The sequence below is a fragment of the Prionailurus bengalensis genome, chromosome B1 (genome assembly GCF_016509475.1).
Source record: "Prionailurus bengalensis isolate Pbe53 chromosome B1, Fcat_Pben_1.1_paternal_pri, whole genome shotgun sequence".
In the NCBI taxonomy this organism is placed as follows: domain Eukaryota; kingdom Metazoa; phylum Chordata; class Mammalia; order Carnivora; family Felidae; genus Prionailurus; species Prionailurus bengalensis.
The window spans coordinates 28702656-28712275 of NC_057344.1; the positions used below are offsets into that span (position 1 = coordinate 28702656).

Here is a 9620-nt window from a genome sequence, read left to right on the forward strand (position 1 = left end):
CTTAGGGGGAGGCAGTGATATTGGGAATGGCTACATGAAGAACAATGATAATCACAAATAGTTGTTTTGTTGTTGTTTTTTTAAACAACAATGGCTGGCTCAGTCAATGGAACATGGCTCAGTCAATGGCTGGCTCAGTCAATGGAACATGTGGCTCTCGATCTTGGGATCATGAGTTCAAGCCCTACCTACACTGGGTGCAGAGATTGCTTAAATGAATAAACTTAAAAAGACCCCAAAAGGGGCGCCTGGGTGGCTTGGTCGGCTAAGCGTCCGACTTCGGCTCAGGTCATGATCTCACAGTCTATGAGTTCGAGCCCTGTGTCGGGCTCTGTGCTGACAGCTCAGAGCCTGGAGCCTGTTTCAGATTCTGTGTCTCCCTCTCTCTCTGCCCCTCCCCTGTTCATGCTCTGTCTCTCTCTGTCTCAAAAATAAATAAACGTTAAAAAAAAAATTAAAAAAAAAAGACCCCAAAAAACCCAAACTGCCTCCTAATCTTATACACAACAGGCAGAAGTTACTAAACAAAAGATGCTTTAAGATCATTTTTCATATAAAATTAACAGAAACTGGAAACAAAATAGCAAAGGAAGCTCATGTAGTTTTCTTACACTTTTAATTGTATTTAAGATGGACATTAGGACCATCTTATTTCTTTTCTGATAATCTTTGTTTATTCTGCTATTGCCAAATCCCAGAATCTTTTAGGAAAAGCACCATGTGAAGCTTATCAAATCCTCTTGGAAAAGATGAGCCATCTGTTGAGTCCTATTTCCCTGGAGGGCATTACTGTGAGTCAGAGACAAGGGCTTATAACTACACAGTAATTCCAGTAGCTACCTGGACTCACTACAGAAAATAACAAGGAAGATTAAAAAAAAAAAAAAAAAAAAGCAAACATAATTCCCAAGAGAACAACTCTCCTCCATTGATACTTGTTTTACTTAGGTTTAAAGAGTTAGATAAGCAGAACCTTTACAGAACATACAGATGTGCTGTATCAAAAGAAAATGTCATACATTAGAATGCACTATATATCTAAACTCCTGGACATTTAGAGTAAAACTGTACTAATTTGAATGATTATGGAAGAATAAAATCTTACTACCCTGGGGGTGAATGTAATAAATAATTATGAAATGTTACCAAATAAAAACCTGAGATTTACCCCAAAAAATTAAGAGAAGCTCTCAGGTTTGTTTTGAAGACTTTGCTAAGACTGAACAAGCAATTTTTTCCCCAAATGCAAAAAAAAGTCTGGAACTGATCACAGTGACTAGTTAAAACACTGGCAGAAAAATATCTTAAAATCTCAGGCCCAGTTACAAGTAGCTGAGGCTAACCTGGCTACACAGCTCAAACTCCTGCAACTTAACAGTCCAACTTTTCACTTTCCTTCCAAATTGTCTTTATGAAATTAACTTGAAAAAGAATGGTTTTGAAGTATTTATGACATAGTAACCAAAGGACTCTATACAAGAAGTCAGCAGACATGGATTTCTTGTCCTGATTCTGCCACTCACTAAACACCTGCTCCTAAGCTTTACTCTTCGCATCTGTTTTCAGTAAGGCTTAAAGCTGTAAACCATAAAATGTTTTGCTTCCTCCTATTCCTATCCCACTCTCTACCACTACCAAGCTGTATTTATTTACATTTTCTCTGTGGTTCCACACACAGGTAGGTGCAAAAAACTGTACTGTGTATGCAAGCTGATGTCATAAAAGTTTGGCAGTTTCAGAAGTTAAAGAGCCTTGATACCCTTACTTTTAAACTACTTAGAAAACTTATTTCCTCAGAGTACATCTGTGTATGACTATGGCACTTTTATTTTTTTTAATGTCAACAGTTGGCCCAATTTCCATCCTCTGACATGTTTTGTTTTCAAAATCAAACAAGTATCATTTAAAACCCATCCAGTTAATATGTGGGTGACCACATGTGACAATAACACTTTTGATTAAAAATGGAGAAACAAAAACAATCTGGCTACAAAATAAATGTCTTATTCTGTTTAAGTACTAGCTCAAAGGTAATTCCAAACCTCAAATAACACAAATATTCTAAGCAATATCTGCATATTGGCCTGACCTTCCAATTTAGTTATTCAAAGATTCAATACTTATGGTAAATTAAGGTCAATTTTGGGGCGCCTGGGTGGCTCAGTCGGTTAAGCGTCCGACTTCGGCTCAGGTCATGATCTCGCGGTCCGTGAGTTCGAGCCCCGCGTCAGGCTCTGTGCTGACAGCTCGGAGCCTGGAGCCTGTTTCAGATTCTATATCTCCCTCTCTCTCTGACCCTCCCCCGTTAATGCTCTGTCTCTCCCTATCTCAAAAATAAATAAACGCTAAAAATAAAATTAATTAATTAATTAATTAATTAAGGTCAATTTTGTATGGGTCAATGTTCTCCACTGGACTATAATTTACCCATTTTTAAATCTCCAGCACCAATCACAGATCCTCATAAGTACCCAATAAAATTTCCTGCAAAGGATACTTTAGTATTTCAATGTGTGGAAAAATACACATATTCCTCACATATCTTTTTTATTGTGAAATTTATAAGTCAATTATAAAGTAGATTACTGACAGTGAGTTTAAAAAATCAATACAGTATTGTAAGTAACAGCAGTAACAAAACCATTATTTGAAATACTTACCACTCCTCAATGAAATCTACCATCATACAGTTATGATCAGGACTCAGTCCATACATGAAAAATGACAAAGGAGTATCTACAAAAAAAGAAAAGGCAGAGGTGAAGAAAATTATGGTCACATTCTCCGTCACGAATAAACTCTTTTTTGTTCTGCCATTTTTTTCCTCGTGAATTCTGCTTTCCTTTTAGTCCTGTTTCATTTTGGGGGAGGGTAGGTTCCATTTTCTGCATGTCTCAGTACCTTCTCTATTACACCCTTGCATTCTTTTCTCCTCTCCTCTTCCTAAGTCTTTCTCTTCGCTTTAGTACGTTCTCATCTGCTATTCAGAATCAGCTCACCACTTTTATGCAGCCATCTAGCAGAGAAAATGACATTGTGACATAGCAGATGAGCTTGTCCTTGGACTTTTATATATAGCAAAAAACACTAAACATAAACACTGATAGTTTTATACCAAAATTTTAATTAAGTCACTATAAACAGTTATGGTACATGCTATGCACCATCTAGGTACTTTATATACAGTATCTCATTTAATCTGCACTGATTAGCAGTATTACCATTTTTTTCCAGATGAGAACAGGGAGAATCAAAAAATTTAAGAATCTTGCCTAAGGTTATCCAATTGCTAAGTTGGTTTTCAAGTCCAATCTTGACATCTGGATTCTAAACCACTAAACTATCCTAACCATTTTTTAAGTTCCTTTCTAGAGACATTTAAGCCATAACTCTAATTGTATGCACCATGGAAACAATAAGCAATTATAAAATATGTCCAAATCTTAATGACCTGTTTATAATTAGCTTCAAATTTATGTCTTGATTTCAGGATAATAGACTTATGCTTTGATTTCAGGATAATATTAAAATATAATTTATGCCCTGATTTTAGGATAGTACTACTGGTTACATAATAATCTCTATATGATGCTATTCCATACCTTAAAATGCTACACATTCTTTATGAAAAAGTATGTTTTTCTTACTGATACATCCAGCAAAATTTTGAACTCCAAATTCTAGAGTTTTTCTATTTTCCAAGTTAAGCATTCAAGAAAATAAAAAAAGTATTTAAAATAGACACTGTAGGAGCACCTGGGTGGCTTAGTCAGTTAAGTGTCCGACTTCGGCTCAGGTCATGATTTCACAATTCACAGGTTCAAGTCCTGTGTCAGGTTCTGTGCTGGCAGCACAGGACCTGCTTGGGATTCCGTCTCCCTCTCTCTCTACTCCCCAACCCCCAAATAAATAAATTAACCTTAAAAAAATAAAATAAAATAGACATTGTAGATCTACTTTTGAAAAGAAAACGTCATTACTACACATTTTAAAACTCTGTAAAAACAAAAGAACATGTTAACCTTTACTGATTATTTTGCCAATGTTTTAGTGAAGTGCTTTAATGAAGTGTTATTGCCAAAAGGACCCAAAGAAATAAAAGTGGAAAAAATACACAGAAAAAATCAGAGTCAGTATAGTCATAGAATATCAAGGTAATAAGGATAAGAGACTGACATATAAAAATAAAATGACAACTAATTTGGAAACTAAAAATTCTGAGAATTTAATGATGATAGTCTATCACTCACAAATTTTCACGATTGGAGCTAGCATTCACATAAGAATATCAATAATGGTATGAAATATTTAGTAATAATTAGATGGATGACATGTACATTTGGAAATCAACGATTAGTGCATTTGCTTGTCTACTGTAACTGTACTAAGTTAAAGGATAATTTTTAAGTCAGTACACTTAAGAATCCAAAGCAAACTTGTAAATTAAGACAACTGGGGTGTATAAAAAACAAATATGTATGAAGATGTAAAAGTTACTAATACTCTTAATTTGATCATAGAAGTTGCTTAAGAAAGCACAAAACACAAAAAACCCTTGTGCAGAGCTGTTTCAGACTTTCTGGAATAGCAAAACTGTGGCAAACCCCTGAAATAAGGGGAAAAACTGGCTATGGGACACTGAAATTAAAAAGCAACACCAACCTAAGGCACCTGGGTGGCTCAGCTGGTTGAGCATTCGACTTCAGCTCAGCTCATAATCTCACAGTTTGTAAGTTTGAGCCCCACATTGGGCTCTGTGATGACAGCATGGAGCCTGGAGCCTGCTTCAGATTCTGTGTCTCCCTCTCTCTCTCTGCCCCTCCCCTGCCCCTGCTCACACTGTCTCTCTCTCTCAAAAATAAATATTAAAAAATTTTAAGTTTAAAAAAGCAACACCAACTACAAATTTAATAAAGAAGGTACTGATTTGGTAAGCCTTTCCACAAATTCATGGGAGGCATTTCATTAAAAGAGAAACTAAGGGATGCCTGGGTGGCTAAGTTGGTTACACGCCCCACTCTCGGGTTTGGCTCAGGTCGTGATAACATGGTTCATGAGAACTAGCTCCACGTTGGGCTCTGTGCTGACAGCATGAAGCCTGCTTGGGATTCTCTCTCCCTCTCTCTTTGCCCCTCCCCAGCTTGTGTGGGTGCTCTCTGTCTTTCTCTCTCTCGCTCTCAAAATAAACAAACATTAGGGGCGCCTGGGTGGCGCAGTCGGTTAAGCGTCCGACTTCAGCCAGGTCACGATCTCACGGTCCGTGAGTTCGAGCCCCGCGTCGGGCTCTGGGCTGATGGCTTGGGGCCTGGAGCCTGTTTCCGATTCTGTGTCTCCCTCTCTCTCTGCCCCTCCCCTGTTCATGCTCTGTCTCTCTCTGTCCCAAAAATAAACGTTGAAAAAAAAATTAAATAAACAAACATTAAAAAAATAAGGAAAAACTGCCTTCAAGACTTTTCTCTACTAGAACCTATGTAGTACAGTAACTCTGAATTTAATCTACAGAGGAATGTATGTTTGTATGGGTATGGTTGAAAATATTCACTAAAGTTTCTATTAAATATGAGAATTCTATATTCATTGATATATGTCAGATTTTCTTCTTTAGAACTACCCATTTACCAAGAAAAAGGGAAAAGACCTCAATTTCACCTCATTTTTAACCTGTTTCGGGAGAAGCTAAGAATGTATTATGTAAGAATTCAAATGGCAGAGAGTCAGGTCAACAAAACTGTTTAGTTGTGAGAAAAAAATCCACATGGGGGGGCGCCTGGGTGGCTCAGTCGGTTAAGCGTCCGACTTCAGCTCAGGTCACAATCTCACGGTCTGTGAGTTCGAGCCCCGCATCGGGCTCGGGGCTGATGGCTCAGAGCCTGGAGCCTGCTTCTGATTCTGTGTCTCCCTCTCTCTCTGCCCCTCCCCTGTTCATGCTCTGTCTCTCTCTGTCTCAAAAATAAATAAACTTAAAAAAAAATCCACATGAAATGTGAACTTTCTATTCTTTAGGAACTTGTATTTAAGGCCAGAAAATACAGAAACAGATCAACTTAAGAAGATGAACAAGCAACACGTGTTTGGGTATAAAATTATATCGGAAAATTAAGTAAGCTTGTTATGAATTTGTCAAATTGACACATATTAGCTGGAGCACGGGGTGCTGGATGGTGAACCAAGGCTCACCAACAGACCACAAGAAGAACTGAAGAGAAATTTGTTACAGGTCCTGGAGGAAGTACTGGACACACCTCAAGGGACTACACAGGAGATGAAGGCAGAGTGAAGACGCAGAGGCAGGACCTGGGCACATGCCTTTATTAAGGTCTGTGAACAGAGTGCTTTGGGGTTCCTGGGCTAAGATGGATTGGTCAACTCAAAACAAAAGAGCAGGGTTTTGGTAAGCTGCACAGGGGTCTTAACCAAGGGGCGCGTAAGGGAAAGGCAGTGGGAGGCAGGAGAGACAGGTGATCAAAAGGGCTGCTGGGGAAGTCATTTCAGAAACTTCCATTTACTTGTGATTCTGAGGGCTAACATCTAGGGCATGCATTTGCATGAGGGAGCTAGGGTCAGTTTCAGGTCACCAAAGGCTGCCTGGCCAAACAAAATGACTGCTGAGGCAGCTATACTATGGAGGAGCTTAGCTAAACTCTCAACAAAGCTTGAAGTGAAAAGAAGCAGAGAAATGACCAGTGTGGCAAGATTTGGGTAAAGAATCTATTCCTCCTAAATTCAGATATTTAGGTGGCTGAGTTTTCAATCAATTTTTATAGAGGTCTGAAAAAAGCTTTGTGTTGAAAAAGATTTTAACAGACACCTCTAAAAAATACTGTTCAGTAAGTTTGTTACCCAGTTATATACTATACATTCCAATTATAGTTCCCTAGATACACAAGCACCAGCAACTAATGTTCACATTCAGGAAATTACCTGTATTTCTGGTCTTAGTGAACGAAGGGCAGTGATTCTCAAATTGGGGTCCCTAGACCAGCAGCATCAGTATTACCTGGGAACTTGCTGGCAACGCAAATCTTCTGGGCTCATCCTAGCTAGACTTTCTGAATCAGAAAATCTAGGAATTAGACCTGGCAATCTGTGATTGGACAAGTTCTCCAGGTGATTCTGATGTAAGCTAGGTTTGAGATCTACTGGTAGGTAATTCTGAGGAAAGCATCCAATCAGCTACATAAGAATGGTTTCTCCCCCCCCCCCCCCCCGCACCCCCCCCCCCCGTCTTCTTTTCCATTTTTAGTATTAGCAAGCAATTCTTTTCAACCAGAGTCACTATTAGGAGAAAGAAGTGTTCTGAATTAGAAACGTCACTTTCAGGCCTAATGCTCCTGGCAAGGAAGAATCTGAAAGAAAGTTTTAAAAAGACTGTGGGTTTGCTCTTTTGGGGTGGAAAGGGAGGTAGGCTATCAATTCATTTAACAAGTATTTATCAAGCAGCTACCTTGTTCCAGGTACCCAGCAAGAAGGAAAGACAAGGAAGTAAAAAGAACTCTAAAAACCACCAACAATTTTAATTTGGATATCTTCAATGTAATTAACACAGGATGCCTATTCCAGGTGTGTACACAGGCAAAATACCAAATGAGTAATAAGTAATTATTTTTACACTGAAGCAAAGGACTAGCAAAGCAAAAAACAAACAAACAAACAAACAAGGTTCATTCCTGATGATCTAGAGTTGGTGGTTCTCAAACTTTAACATATATCAGTCACCTGGAGAGCTTATTAAAACAGATAACTGGGTCCCACATCTCTAGAGTTTCCAATTCAGTATGTCTATGCTTGAAGCCCAAGAATTTTTTTTTCTTTAAAAAAATTCTTTTTGACATTTATTCATTTTTGAGACAGAGAGAGCGCGCAAGCAGGGGTGGGGCAGAGAGAGAGGGACACACAGAATCTGAAGCAGGCTCCAGGCTCTGAGCTGTCAGCACAGAGCCTGAAGCGGGGCTTGAACTCACAGAGTGTGAGATCATGAGCTAAGCTGAAGTCGGACACTTAACCGACTGAGCCACCGAGGCACCCCAGAATTTTTTTTTTTCCCTAACAAATGACCAGGTAATGCTGATGGTACTGGGACCACATTTTGATAACCACCAATCCAGATGATCAGGCATCATTAAATTTGGGCACTCCAGGAAGGAAAGGTCTAAGAATTACCAGTTCATTTCTCAAGGCCTTCTCATTTGTATTTATCGCTAAGATTTAGTCTGTCTCCCTGAGGGCAAAGAGAATAGGAGGGACGGATTATCTTTTAAACTATGTGGCTTAATTATTTTATCACAACCCAAATTCAGTTGACTATGTTGCCTTAATCAATCTACAGTATGAGGGTTTCTTAAACTAGAAGCAAAAGCCAGTATTCAAACATTTCCATGGTTTTGTGGTGACTCAGAAGTCCCAATTTTGTTTTGATGTCCTATAGTGTATGAACGGATTTTTCTAAAAATTTAGGGGCAGGCTCTCCCTTCAGTCCCAAGGAGGATCCTGTATCTATTTAATTATACACAGTCAAATGAGAGTAAAGTTAAAAGTAATTTATATGCTTTAAAGACTATCCCAAGACTCTAGGCTATGGGAAAGCGTACTCCTAGTCCAGCTGCTTTTCATCAGGGGAATAATTAAATTTAAGGGGCCCCCAAGGGTTAGGACTCCCCTGCTTCCTTTCCCTTTGGAGTCCAGGAGCTTTGGTAAAAATAGATCAGGTTCCACAAAGAGGCCATGGTCATCCTGGCCACAGAGAAAGGTGAGAAAACAAGTCAACTCTTCATTAACTCAATCCTCCAGTCCTAGCTCTTCCTTCAACCTTCTCAAATGCCCAAATTCTAACAGGCTTAACCAAAAAGAAACACTCTACCATGAAGTAAACTAGCAAAGGATACTTTACAACCTATTTTACATGGAAAAAAAACCTGGATTACCTACACTCCTCCTATATATCAACCTTGCTTTATAATTTATAGGTGAACATAATGAGAGATTGTTACTACTTAGTGAGCCCAATTAATAAATACAAAGAATGCCTTCCTCTAAGTTACTGTATTGAAAACGAGTGAAAAGCAAATGAAACAGCAGGAAAGTTACCCCCTTGCCAGCCTAAAGCCACTTCTTTCCTCCCTATGCAGATATAAACAGAGAGATGATTGCCTGACCAAAGTTCTGGAAAGCAGATGTGCTGCTCGAAGGGTACAAAATGTGGATGTGTATTGTGCTACCAGGCTGTCAAAGATGAAGAGATCAATCAATAGAACCCAAACTGAGTGCATTCTCTGTGTGGCAGAAGAAAATTACATACAAAAGGAGTTAGGGAATTGTTGTAAAAGCACAGGAATGAGATTAGTAGCTAATCTATTACGGCTATGAGACTTTTAAAAACATATTAGGGAAATACAAAGGCATAATCAGATGACTAAAGATAATGACATACAATTTTCAAGGGAGTTAAACACATGAAACTCTTGGAAGAGAAAAAATAATAATAAAGAGCTCCTTATTTAATCCTTGTAGAAGACTTATCAGTTATTTTCCCCAATAACAAAGTAATCTCTAAAATTGGTCTTACCTAAAAACCCACACAATTCATTTTTATTAATATAGGTATACAGGTAATAGATGAAGCA

The 9620-nt window shown here is 38.5% G+C and overlaps 1 long non-coding RNA gene across 1 annotated transcript; it reads left to right on the forward strand.

The window, feature by feature from the left end:
- The first annotated feature begins 6007 nt into the window (after window positions 1–6007).
- Window positions 6008–7495, forward strand: LOC122471845. Its single transcript, XR_006294291.1, has 2 exons — window positions 6008–6316; window positions 7455–7495. It is a non-coding gene; the product is annotated as an uncharacterized LOC122471845 (long non-coding RNA).
- The last annotated feature ends 2125 nt before the right edge of the window (window positions 7496–9620 follow it).